The following is a 12976-nucleotide window of genomic DNA, read 5'->3' as shown; positions in this document are numbered from 1 at the left end:
ATATGACTAAACCTGGTCAGCTCTGCACCTAACGTGTGTTTATTGTGTCAGGAGATCATGAAGGGGTTGGTCTTGATGATCCAACCGTGTGGTTGGGATTGTATAAACATTTCATGAAGATATGAGAGCCTGTTCTTACCTTGGAATTGGAGATTTTCAGGCTAGCCTTTAGTTCAAAGTGCTGCACACACTGAAAGCATAACCAAAGAGGGTAAAGGTGTTTGCACGTTGAGAATGAAGATTACCGATTAAAAATCTAACAGGAAGAGAGGCGAAGAAAAAAAAAAAGTGCTCTAGTCATATCAGACGCTTATGTATGACCTTTGTTGCCATTTCATTGTGGATACATTTTAATGCGAAGCATAAAGAGCTATTTGAGAATCATATTGCACTGTGAATATATGAATGTGATGTCTTCACATCCGTCCTACTCATTTGCCTCTATGCCAGCATTCGTCTTGATTGCTCGCTGCAATTCAGTCTCCTAACGGCTGTCCGGAAAGACTGATGAGTTCCAGATAAGGAGAGTCTGAGACTGTCTGAGTGGTCTTCAGTAGCCCCAGAATAAGAAGAAGCAGGGTCTAGTCTACCACTGACTTGTTATAGAGACATGTAGCAATTCAGTGTTCATCGTATCAGCTAATAAGATGCCAATAGTTGATGGATGATGCAAAGAAGTCACCGCTTTAAGGCAGTCGATGCTTCCAAGAGATGATGTGCCAAGTAGCTAACATCATTTTGCTTGTGAATATACTCAGGTGTGTGCATGCTAATGCCATTGAGATCTTTTTCATGGCTTCGCATTTGTCAGAGTTTTGGTGTGTTGACTGATGGGGGGGGGGGGAATGACGATGTGATGATACAATTCGTGCACTTTGAAGTTCTGGCCGTCAGGTTAAAAAGGTGAATTATTTAAAAGGTTGTGCTGAATAGGCTCCTTCCACATGGCTAGGTGTTAGCAATGTCAGTCTGAAGAGAACACTTAAGACTGAAAGTCTCATGGCTTTTCATGCATGGCATGGTTTACCAGTATGTCCCTGGAGCACCTGGAACCAACACGTGCGCGTGCACGCACACACACACACACACACAGTCACACTCATACACATGCAGAAAAAAAAATCACTGACATTCGCCCTTTCAGACACCTCAACCGCAGAGCTAATTCAGTCTGAGTGGGCAGAGGGATCAGGACAGCCTGTAAACCCTTGATAGACTGGTAAACAGGGTCCGATGTGCACTTGGCAAGGCCCCCGCCTGAAAGCATGCCTCGCTCTCCAGAGGTGAGGTGAAAAAGGTCGATCCAAGCCTCCGTTTTCACCTTGAGGAGGGAGGGAGTGAATTGCAGCCGCCGTCACTTGAGTCAGGTGAAGGAGGGTTGGAAAAAGCGAAGGGAACCAACCTTGATCCGTAAGCTGCTTGACATTGTTGGTTATTATCAGCAGATGGATTCCGAGTGACAGGTTTTGATAAAAAGCCATCGATGTTACGGCACCTGGCTGCATTTCTCACACAATATCCATCTGTGTGTCGTTTGATCAACAGTCTAATGGGTAAAAAAGTGTCCCAGCAATCTCTGCTCCAGTAGGCGTCTTCTATGACATTATGTTATTCCATTCCGCTCTCCTGTGCTCCACGCCACAAGCCCTCTCAGTGCTTCGATATAGCCGGGGTCTCCTATAATAAAGAGTAATGACACAAAGGCCAAGAGCAATGTCCTAAAGGAACTGCCATTTGTTTCTTAATGCTTCTGAAACTTTTAAGATTATTGATCTTTTTTACGCCACATGACTTTGAGAAGTAATTACTGGGGTATATATGATGGGCTTTTTTTTCTTTCTTTATTAGTGTAATATAGAGGCCTCTTTTATATATTATAAATGTATAAAGGGAAAGCTTTCTCGGTCAATTTGCCTTGTGTCGGTGCAAGGGGGAAACTCAGTCTCAGTGCACTTTATATATTTGCTGTTTCAAATCCTTTAGATGCCTTCGTATGAAAGAGATTTTGAAAAGAAAGCATTTTCCTTGTCAAATCCCCTACCAATCTAATACTTATTTTTTTCTTCATTTCCGTCCCTATGTTTGATGCAAGGATTTATTCTTTCAGTGTCAGGAGAATGCAGAGCCTCTTCAGTCATAAAGAAAAAGTAAAAGCAACTTCTCTTTTTTTTTCGTGGATGTTTTTGCAGCTACAGGAAATGTGAGGAGTGATGGAGATTGGCTATGGGCTTAGGGCCCTGGACGTGAGGTGGTGGAGGGAGTGGGGTGGTGGAGGGAGGGTAGGGGGTGGTGGAGGGAGGGGAGTGGTGGAGGGTAGGGGTGGTGGAGGGTAGGGGGTGGTGGAGGGAGGGGAGTGGTGGAGGGTAGGGGTGGTGGAGGGTAGGGGGTGGTGGAGGGAGGGGAGTGGTGGATGGTAGGGGGTGGTGGAGGGTAGGGGTGGTGGAGGGTAGGGGTGGTGGAGGGTAGGGGGTGGTGGAGGGTAGGGGGGTGGTGGAGGGTAGGGGGTGGTGGAGGGAGGGGAGTGGTGGAGGGTAGGGGCTGGTGGAGGGTAGGGGTGGTGGAGGGTGGGGGGGGGTGGAGGGTAGGGGTGGTGGAGGGAGGGGGGAAGACATGGACAGAGTGGGAGTTGTGATTGCTGGGCTCCATGTTGTTGCACACAGTCCCTCATCCTAGCACCCTGGAGAGGAAAGAGGCTCCGATTTGGGCTGCCAACAGAACGTGGAAATCAACATTCATCAGATGCTTCTGTTTTCTACTCCAATTCCCCCTCCTCCCTGAACCACAGTTCATACACTGGAGTTGTCAAATTCAACTACCAGCTACTAGTTCCCCATGTTCACACAAATTGGTGAACATGCGGTATATATGTTTATTTTCAATAGCTTACAGTGGTAGTTTCAATCCATCGAATGAGCACCTTGTTAATGTTGTGGAAACGAGACGGCTCTCTTCAGAAAAATTCTCAAAAATAGACTGAGACAGAATATCTTTCAAAAGTCAAGGTGGCTTGGTGGTTTATTCAGCAAGGCATCTCATCATACATACAGGGCAGGTTCAAAAGGCTCCCACATTTCCTTGGACATCTCTTTATATAGACAGATGTGAGGACAACCTCCCGCCATGCCTGCTATAATGACATAACATTCTAGAAAATTCTAGAAGGTTCTTTAACCAGTTCCTAACCACCCCACAACTGTGTGCGCTTCCTCCGGCTCTTAAAGTGTTGATCATCTTTTCTTTCCCTGGAAAACCCGCCCAAAAAGATGTTCTCAGTTCACCCCAACTCTCAGTCTCCTTCCATAACATGCTTAACCCACTCCTACATCCTCCATCTCTCTCGGTTCTGGCAGAACCTCCCACTTCGGATACTTGACTGTAGTCCCTTAAGACTAAGTTCAAAGATGATATGATCTCACCAGCTGCAACCTATCTCACCCTCCCTCTACGGACAGGGGCCTCTCCAATTAATGATCCCATTCAATTTTGGACGACAACAGCCTATTTCTTTCGGTATACAAATTACCTTCCCTTACTAAGTTTGCCAATCTACAATTCTGGTTTAAAACCAGTATTGAGAGTTGTATAAACTGTGTAGTAGTCAGCCATCTTAGGCCCACCACTCTGACCTGGTGCAACCCTATCCTAGGTTGTTGGCCTAGCTATCCCATAATAAATCTCCCACGACATTAACACGCACACATCATCGTGACACAGGCTTGGCCTCATTTATTAGGAGGGGACGTTGGCCTGCTCTGGTCTCCCTTGGGGGGGTTCAGATTTTCCACAGAAAAACTCTTGTTCTTTCCATTTAATTATCCAACGCCATTGTTTTCTCTGCCATAATTAGAACAAATAAAACGATTTAATATCCACTAGTCGGCCTGATTATCTCCTGTCACTCCGGACACAGGGACTCTAATTTGATATATTTCTCAACGATCTCTCTGGATTCAGAGTAGGAAAAAGAGTCTCCACTCAACGAACATTTTCTTGTCATCAGCCACCCCTGTTCGGCTGAGACACTGGCAGGTTGAAGATGTGCGACTGCACCTCCCCCAGATCCACGCTCCTGCTCTCCTCAGTGATCAATTATCTTTTTTATTTTCTCGTCTTCATCTCAACACAGTAACGATGCGGGATTAACGAGCCGCTGTCCGCAGAAACGAGAGTTGCAAAGTGTCAGGATGGAGCCGTGTTCCGGATGCAACACCATGACAGGAAGTGCTGTCACTTAGGTTGTTATGTAAGACGTAATGTTTGGTTGCCATAGATAAACCCTCGCAGTATTCGGTGGCTTAAAGTAGTAATTCACCTTTCAGTCGGCGATTCTGAGGAGGTCACCCCAAACTGGGAACAAAACAATGATCCCATTGTTTGAGATCCGTGGAAAATCCATGAGTGCGATGCACATAATGTGCTATTGTTCGTGGGAAATAATACATAGTACATGCAGAAACACTCAGAATGTGTTATTTTAGTCAAATGTACAATGTACTGCAGTAAAACAGCTTAAAAAAAAAAAAAAAATAAGTAATATCTTGATTTACAATATGCAAATGTTAATACATCCCCACATTGCACCCCGCAATAAATTAGACTGTGAAAGGTGTAGGCTAGCTTTCATGTAATGAAGATATCGTTGAAATAACGGTTGGAATTGCTGTGGGACAAAAGGGACATGCACAGTCAGCAGGAAGACTTCAAAGTTGGTTCACTGGAGGTTGATATAACGTGAATAAGTACAATTTTCAAACCTCTACACATGGTGACATTTGTCGACTGATCCTTGTTTTTCTTACATGTATGTTTTATTTGTATGTCCTCTCCTATGTGTGCTCTGTCCGTGGTATTGGAAGTGTGGCAGGTATTGAGTGACTTGTCACAGGCTAGAGTGGATTACATGCAGGAGAGGTTATCAGGATACACCACTAGCTTCAGAGCTGAGGCCTCAGAGATGGACAAATTGGTTTCCCTTATTTGCACTGAGGTTAGGAAATATGAGCTGTGGTGTACCAAACTGCAATATCCCAGTAAATAGCAAGCAGACATAACATATGATGGTGCTGAGACTAAACACTGAAAAAAAGAACATAAATACGATATCTATACATATTTATTTTCTTTTTTTTTACCACTAAAGCAACTCATCAACACTAGGAAAAGCAAACTTTCTCAAGACTGTGAACCTCCACTGAACAGGGTAACTGTGAATCTATCCTCACATCCTGCCTCTCCATCTCCCAGTCCTCCTCAGTTCAATCTCTTCTTTTATTAGCATCTCTCCTCCTCCTGTACCCTCCACAACTCTGTTGAGGATTACCAAGCTTCGGGGAGATCTTCGGAGAATGGCTAATTTTCTCACTCTACCCGTAGCTACAAGGATATAGACAAGAGTTTCTCCGGACACAAAGCCAAAGAGCTTTCCAGATTGACCACCGCAATCCTTCTCTGTAAGCATGTTATTAACGGAAAGGTCAAAACAAGGTGGGTGGCTGCCAAACAATCAAGGCGAGAGTGGGTCCATCCAGCACTGGTAAGATGTGAAGAAAGTGAGAGGAGGGCTCATATTGAGGGTCTTAAAGAAGCCTGACTGTCGTCGCATCTCTGCTTTCTGTCACTTTGCTCACCTTTTCCCTTCACTTCTGGGGAGGTTGAACTGTATGATATTATAATCTATTTCAAGACGAATTGGATGGATCCCCTTGAGGAGCTGGGTGTTTTTGTTGAGGCTGAATTCATTTTAAATGTCCTTACTTTGATCTGGCGAGTTCAACTAATCGGTGTTGAAAGCATGACGTTGCCGTTTGACTGCACCTTACCAGTCTCAGTTATTAGAGTCAAGGTACAAAGCTTCGAGGGGGAATATTTTAGTGTGAATCAAATGGATCCAATTTAGTTGTAGACATTTATTTGGATACTGCGAATACAATCTAAATAAAAACACAAAGCTTAGTTCATCAAGATAAATGCCATTTGTTTTTCAAATGTTGGACAAGGATGAATCGCAGCACAGACGCATACAACACTGTTGACAAATACACCTAAACCATGTAGATTCCTGGAACATTTTGGTAAATGGAAAAATGCTTCACTAGATGGGAGTATTGGTAATCATGTTAGTGATGCAGATTACATCTTGATCTATGCGTAAAATGTTTATGACGTTGTGATCTGTATAGTGAACTTTGAAGTGAACCCCCCCCTTGCACACACACACACACACACTCATAACACACTCCCTGTGCCATTTAGATGTGTTACTAAAATTACATAAATGGGTCAATTTAACCTTCTTAGCAACCACTGAATAGGAGAGCACATTGATGTTAGTGCATGTTCACATATGTTGCTGTAAATTATGTGGAACTAGAATGCCTTGATGAAGGAAAATGCATTTACTGATTGGGGCCTTGAAATCAGGTCTAAAATACAGGTTTAACTGTGGAGATAATTATATATATTGAAAATATGTCCTGGGCCATTGAGTAAAACTATTATGCCTGGACTATGAACATCTAGACCAGAACAGTCTGTTTATTGCAGCACTGGATTAATTGGTTCTTGCAAAGTTATATTTTGGCTGGTAGGCCCTATGTAATTTACCAGTGCAACAATAACAGCATCTCAATAACATCAGCTACAGCATTACATAGTGCAACATCATACGCAATTGTGTGGCTCATCTGTTTGCCAGACAGGTTTATGGTCAAAACATGACCAGAAAGACGACCACTCAGTACACTTGCTCACAGTGAGGTTGCAAAGCAAAATAATCCCTGAAGGGATTATAAATCACACCTGGAACAAAACGGCAGTGATTGATGTGTCAAAGCAGGCTGGGGTCTTGAAGTCTGCTCTTTGGTGTCAAACGTCTTTCTGGATCTCTTTACCTGCAGAGATCCCCTGTTTGTTTCGTATCAATCTTCGTGTTTGGGAAGAACATGGGGTCTGAAGACATCTCAAGTTTATTTTCTCTGCTTGCCGATTGCCCCTGATTCAGATCGTAGCTGATTAATGAGCTGTGTTATACTTGTGCTGCAGTGGACATTTGAATAGAATTTGAGGCTTTTTCACCTGCTGTATTTTGAGTGTATATCTGCAGAACTGCCCCATTCATTCTGCTATGAGGTCATGATCAGCTATACACGATCATAGAAAGCCTCAAAAAGACAACATTATGTGAGGCATCTGCATTATATAGAAAATAGAATATTTTCGAAATCTAAAATTGTGTGTTCAACAAGGCTATTTGTACATATTGAATTATGGATACATCAATAAACATAGCATAATAGAGGAACCAGGCTGGATAGTGGAACCAGAGCCAAGGACAGAAAACTGAAAACATCACAAGTTCAGTCAGGTAGATGAGAGGTGGAGTTTGGCATCAAAGATTCATTGACCGATACAGACAGTTAATCTTTGGCAGTGTGGTTCTATTTCACAACTCCTTCCATGAGAAACCCCAACTTCAGCTCAACTTGAAACTGCTTCTCAACAACTTTTTCAACCAACTCCTGAAGACTAGGCCCTAACAACCTTTTCAACCCAACGTGCGACTTTGTCTTGACATCGCTGGCAGAGAGGGATCGTATCCATCATTCTCCCAGCAGATGGTAGAAACGGTAGCAGAACCAGTGGGAGAAGGTGCGATGGTGTGAACAGGGCAACAGCTACAGGAAAATGTCTATAGTAGCGTTTTTTTATGGATCCGCCCTGTGGGGTTGAATATGTTAACGGGTTGATTGTTTGTACTCTAAGATGACTGTGGAATAATATTCTTCTGTTTAGGAATAAGGTGTCTCAAACGGTTTTTGTTAGTGCCACATTTGTTGAACCCCGCAGTGTTCAGCAGTTGTTTGCTGCTGTTCAATAGGATCGAGCCGCCTATTTATACTGTGCTGTCTACGTTCGCATTAACACAAACTTCTCAAAGATAAACAACACTCATTAACCTTTAACTCAGATTTTCACATATATCACTTTGAGGACGGGAATGTTGCTAGGTCGAAAATTGCTGATGACAATGCACTGTTTATAAAATCAACTTAATATAGTCAACCATCTATCTAGGGTTGCAGTTTCCACATCAACCGTATAATCTGGCAAACAGTTATTTTAAACCTGCCAAGCAAACACACTAACAAAATAATCTGTTGTTAATTAGCATGCACAGAGCCTCAGTAGACTGTTGCTAAGCGGAGGGATCGAGAGGCTGTTCTGGTACTGCAACTCTGCTGCTTGTTTGAGAGTGCAGAAGTGTTCTCGTAAGCGCATCAAAAGAAACTCTTGTTTTGCACCCAGAGGTACGGTGGAAGAACAGAAAAGTAATATTTCCTCACCTCCAGAAGAGGCCATTCTGCCTGTTGTGGCTGTCGTGGCACGCTGTGTTCATTCATCATACAGAATATCTTGGCTGCCTCTTGTCTTTTTTCTTCATTTTTCTTTTTTTTTTACTTCCCCTTTTTGTTCTCTGAGAAAATATGTTTGGGGACAAGAGCTCCAGGGAATGATAGACTGGCCTGGTTTTGAGGTGGACTCGACTTTCACCTTACGGGGGAAACTTGTTATGATTTTCATTGAGTTTTTAGAATTTGGAGATAATTGTCAATAATTAGCTGTAATTGCAGCTGATAATTGCCCATAATTGGTTTTTAACAAATCTTGGGAGTATGTTTTGCAACAAGCTTGAAGTACTTCCGTGTGATTCATTAGACCGGTATCTGAGTGAAAAAGATATGGTAACAGCTCTCCCATTTAAAGTCTTTACAGTCTTTTCTACAACAATGATAAAAAAACTAATTTCCCCTCTTGTGTTCTATTGGTGGTGAGTGTGCAGCTGTCTGGTCTAAAAAGCATTCAATGTTTGAGTCTATAACCTTTCCTAATGCTTTGCCTAATCAATTATTCATTAAAGAACTCAAATTAAACAAGCTCATTCTGCATATATTACCAATAAACCCCGAGGAACTACCAGTGGGGAGGGTAGAGGGAGGGGCAGAGGAAGGGGAGACTGGGTGATGGTGGAGAAAAGGCTCCTTCGTTGCTGAACGGAACATGAGATCCACGTTGCACCTCCACCCTCAGCCAACCTTCCGCAGTTTGGTTCGTCTGTGAAACAACTGACGCTTGTATTCCGCCGCTGTTCGTCTTATCACCAAGACTCAGAACGCGTTCTCTCTCCACATGCGTGGTGCTGAAAGAACTTGTAAAAGGATAGTAACATTTACATTTTACACAACACACAAGTGTTTATTTATTATGTATTTGTCATTTACTTATGTATTTATTCTTTAATATAAATTTGAATTGACGTATACATTTTTAAAATCCAAGTTTATTGTATAACATGGTTTTATGTGAAGCACATCAAGTCTGCCTCATGTATGAAATTAGGGGGCGCCGTATAGGGGGCAAACGTTATGACTATTTTAAGGGCCCCGACTGAGAGGGGCTCCCAAATTTTTTATTTTATTTATATTTTTTGGTTCATGGGGCCTAAAATTCCTGGCGGTGCCCCTGGTTACTTAAAGAAGGTGCCTTGCCTTAATTCCACCATATTACCATGTAAAGAACAAACAACTTCACAATGAACGGTGCTGCATGAAACCAACACCACGGAGCAACAAACCAGGTTGCGATGTAAACACAGATTCCAGCGTCTACCGGTTCCGCTGTCATCTGTCCAAAAGCTCCAGCTTTGTGGCTTCACAAGAGTGGGAGTTAAGGATCAGGCCTTGTCAATCAGGGTCAAACTGCTGTAAAAGATGTGTCAGGGCCTAGCCAGAACCACCATTAGGATGGACAGGCTGCGCTGGTATAGATTCCTTTCTATCGGTGGGAAATCGGGCAATCCAATCCGCAATGAGATCCCACAGGACTCCAAACCTCAGCAATTGGCCCCAGTCGAGCCTGTAATTGATATTTGTCAGAAGACAGGGCTGATCTCCTCCAGACTGATGTGGACAGGGCTGGAACGACGGCACAAGGGCAACGTTGAATCTATAAGGTGCTGGGAGTTTCAAGCCTCATGAGGGGTTTCATGATGTGACATTTGCCTATTGTCAGATATGTGGAAGGCTGGGCGAAGGGGAAACAGGTTTGTTAAACTCCAATGTGAAAGTCCCTGCGGTTTTCAATTACTATCATATAGAGACGGGCAGAATATTTTGCGTTTGGCCCGCAGCTGCTGGATTTCAATCTCCCCCGTAGTTTGTGGCGTCGTGTCTGACTGAGTTTCTGAGGCTGTTCTTGTATTGAAAACCTCTCGTGGTAAAGATGCATCCCTGATCGTCGCAGCAGCAGGGATGCGGTTCTGGAGACGAGGCTGGGAGAGTGATTGAGCACAGTTGTCATGCTTTTCACTCTGAGCGAAGCCCCAGTTATTTCCTCAACTGTTGACCTTGTGGAAATTGGCGGTTACTCCCTGGGGCCTGTGTGGTCCAGGTCACAACAGACAGCGTCTCATTGCTGGTATGTCTCTCTGCTGTGTGATTCCCCTCAGCTCTCAACACCCCCTCTCTGCTGAGTGATCATTGAGCAAAAGAGCAGATCTTCAACAGGCTCATACATTGCCTGGACCAGACAAGCAAGTATGGGAATTTGACGTGATGGTTCAGCATCATGTTTGCAGCACTTGATTGCAGTTTGAATTTAAGGTGAGCCTGTCTTGGTGAAGTCTTACCCAGGGGGGGTTTTTCAATACTTTGGGAGATGGCCTCTTTTCAGAATTTGGTAGCTTGTTTTAAGCAAAGACAACCAGTCTCCCTCCCTCAATCCCTCCCTCCCTCAATCCCTCCCTCCCTCCCTCCCTCAATCCCCCCCCCCTCAACCCCTCCCTCCCCCCCCCCCCCTCCTGAGATTTCAGCCTGAGAGATGAATCACAAAAATGACAGCGCAGAATGAACCTTTGTTGTCAGAAAGTCAGATTGTGATCACCTGTGTTGTGAATAGGCTGGTTCGCAGGGTAGCCTCCAAGATGGTGAACGTCGACCTTGGGCGAAGAGACGAGGGAGATATAAATGTTATGACAGAGGCAATCTCTCTTTGATTTTCTTCTTCCTTGTCATAATTAGAACCGGGAACATTCTGTACCATAAGAGACTGCTGGGGGCAGTTGGTGTTGCCACTATGTTTCTCTTCGTTTTCTACTGAGCTGTTTGATACAATAAGTTGTAGTCTTGGTTCTCAAAGGAAAGTGAGTCAACAGTATTAAATACTTTCGGTTGGAAATGTGCTTAATTGCGGTAAATTAAAGTATGACAAACAACGTATCATCATGATTTAACATGATTATGTTGATTTAACAAACATAAAGCTGCGAGCAGCTTTGCGCAGCGACAAAACCGTTCTTGGGACTAAAGCATTCATTCCTTACAGTATGTTTGGATTCTATCTGTAGCTGGAGCAAACACCAAATAAGGTCATTTTGATAAAAATATTACTTTGTTGTTGCAGGTTATTTCTACTTCAGTATGTCTTGTATCCTGTTGTATTGCTGTAGTATCTTGTTTACCTTTAGAACATGTTCTCAGTCCGTTTTCCAAACGAACACATTGGAACTACAGCGGTTTCTCAGCTTGGATGCCTAAGAGTCCTGTATAATACATTATTGTATTATACAGAGATACGAGATCTCTGTGTTGAAAATGTGCTGTTCTCTCTATATTACATCTCAAGTTAGTAAGTAAGTAAGACTTTATTTATATAGCACATTTCATACAAGAATTGTAGCTCAAGGTGCTTTACATAAAATCAATAAAAACAATAATACAAGTGATAAAAGTCATAATTAAAATAGCAAACTAATAAAAGTAGTAAAACACTTCTGAGATAAAATTACTTAAATGCTTCGGTAAAAATGTAGGTTTTAAGCTGTCTTTTAAAAATGTCTAGCATGTTTGCTTCCCTAATATTTATGGGTAATTTGTTCCATAGTTTTGGGACGTAATTAGCAAAGGCCGAATGACCAATCTTCTTATGACTGCTTCTGGTGACCTCTAATAGACCTGCATTTGATGATCGCAGTGTTCGAGCTGGTGTGTAGTTTATAAGGGAGTTAGCAATGTAGCTAGGTCCTTGTCCGTGTAGAGCTTTGTATGTGAGGAAAAGGACCTTAAGTTAGGATCTGCCCGACTACGCCACAACTTTATTCAAAGAAATACGAACATAGGTGTCTTTATCAAACACGAAGCAATAAAGTGCACTTTAGAAATACCCAGTGTTGTATATCTTGTAGTGTCCCTGTTTCAGCGAGGGGGTGACAGTGAAATGTGACATCAGTGTTCCCCCCAGGTCTTAGGGGGTGTTAAAACCAAATCCGTCATCCAGCTATGAAAGATTTCGCAGGGTAGTTCTTGAAAGGGTTCTTGAAAGACTGTGAGCTAGTATGAGCACCGCTCCTCAGACAAAAACTGAGAAAACAGATGGGGGTCAGGTGGCTGAGCGGGTAGAGCATCGGGCTAGTAATCTGAAGGTTGCCAGTTCGATTACCGGCCGGTGCACATGAAGTTGTGTCCTTGGTGAAGGCACTTCACCCTACTTGCCTCGGGGAGAATGTCCATGTACTTACTGTAAGTCACTCTGGATAAGTGTGCAACATGCAACATGGATCCAGCTCTTCCAAGTTAATGGAACTATCACCCAGGGTTGGATGTTCTGTAGCTGGCGTGACGTCTACTGAAGGTGCATCCTTTTGCAAAGACACTCCCTATATTATCCCTGTTCAACTAACTTTTGTAACCTAATGGTAATTTGGTTTGGAGTTTTTTTTATGTGTCATTAGTGGTGGTTACAGCAGTTTAATAAACGGTTGAGTAGCGATATTACATGAAGCTCAGGCGAATGTTTGGCCCTGGAGTGCAAACTAACTGCTACTCAGGAAATGAAAACCTAATCACAGTTAAAACAATGTACATTGGAGCATAACCACTTTTCAATGCAACTTTAGTTTCCAGGCACCCATATTCTGCAAGGC

The 12976-nt window shown here is 43.1% G+C and overlaps 1 protein-coding gene across 1 annotated transcript in view; it reads left to right on the top strand.

The window, feature by feature from the left end:
• ntm (neurotrimin) overlaps positions 1–12976 on the top strand; it is a 179433-nt gene that overhangs the window by 15919 nt on the left and 150538 nt on the right. The window lies entirely within an intron of this gene.

This window comes from Hypomesus nipponensis, chromosome 20 (genome assembly GCF_054491055.1).
Source record: "Hypomesus nipponensis isolate SF chromosome 20, ASM5449105v1, whole genome shotgun sequence".
NCBI classification, from domain to species: Eukaryota; Metazoa; Chordata; class Actinopteri; order Osmeriformes; family Osmeridae; genus Hypomesus; species Hypomesus nipponensis.
The sequence above is the reverse complement of the archived record's forward strand: the minus strand, read 5'-3'. Positions and strand labels throughout refer to the sequence as shown.